Consider the following 1,374-nt stretch of genomic DNA (forward strand, 5'->3'; position numbering starts at 1 on the left):
GCAAAGCGCCGTCAATGCAATGCTGTAAATCTGAAGGTATAGAAGCAGAAGAAAAAGAAACCGATTTGAGAGATAGAATTCCAGTTCGTAAGGCCTGCATCTTCTACGCTTCATTCGTCATCTCTACCGATCTGAGAGATGGTTCACAAGAATCAAAACTAGTGTGAGCCTGCCAAAGACTTGGAGAAGAATAGAGGCTGAAGACCTCAATACCTCAGGCCTATGAGTTTTGAAATTTTTTTATTCATTCAATCATTTCGATGCTTCCAATACAATGCCTTTAAATTTAAAAAAATTTCATCCTAACCATGCTATGAAAAATCGCCGAAACTTGGCGATATTTCGGTGTCGCCAAGTAGCGACATGAAATAGGGGACCGAAATCGAAATTTGCCAAATTGGCGATATATTGCCAAACAATCGAAAAATCGACCATTGGGTGATATATCGCCAAAATATCAACTTTTTGCTTAGCCAATTTATCGGCGAAATATCGCCTTTAAAAGCAAAGATTCGACGACATTTTGCCCAGTTTTCATTGTTAGAACTTCTCTCTCCTATTTTCACTTGACGTTTGTTGTTTTTGGTTCGATCTTGGACATTTGGGGGTGGATATTGCTTGATTCTTGTTGGCAATCATGTTCTCTGGGTCGATCAAGCGGCATGTCACAAAAATCTTCATGTTCGGCGTGCCACTGTTTTTTAAGCTGATTTTTTTTTTTACAAAATGCATGCTATAATGTTGTTGGATGAGTATGAAATTAAAGTATGTTAAATATCGTGGGCTGATCTACAAACTCGCGTGACGGAATTTCCCCCCACTAAGTATGATGATTGAAAATTGGAACTCCATAGGCCGATCTACGGACTCACAGAGTCTAAATTTTTCCCACCCAATAAATAATTATTTTATTTTAAAAAATTATTAAAATAGTTGTAAAAATATAAATAATTATGAAAAAAATAGGTAAAAAGGCTTTTGAAAATTATAGAATAGCTATGTATGTGTTTTTCAAGTGCTGCCCATGTGGTTTCTTCGCCGGTTTTGGTATCGGCATTCTATTTTCTTGCTGAAAAATTTTAAAAATTCATTATATGAAAAAAATAAAAATACATGGGCAAGGGAAAAATTGCTAGTTAGGTACATCATACATGATTGTTTTTTTGTTTAGAGAGAAAACTAATTTGGTTGTTTAGTGACTTATGCAAATAGATGCAATAGTTATCATGTCTTATAGTGGGAGAGGGGAGTTGGTTCATAGGACGGACAACAGGGCGAAGGACAACCACATCCATAGGGAGAGCCACCAAGAGTCGCAGTAGGACGGAGGGTTGACCCAATATGGCAGTACTGTGTGGCTATTGATGGAAACAA

This window comes from Hakea prostrata, chromosome 7, assembly GCF_041222555.1.
Source record: "Hakea prostrata isolate BN-2017 chromosome 7, UWA_Hpros_2, whole genome shotgun sequence".
In the NCBI taxonomy this organism is placed as follows: Eukaryota; Viridiplantae; Streptophyta; class Magnoliopsida; order Proteales; family Proteaceae; genus Hakea; species Hakea prostrata.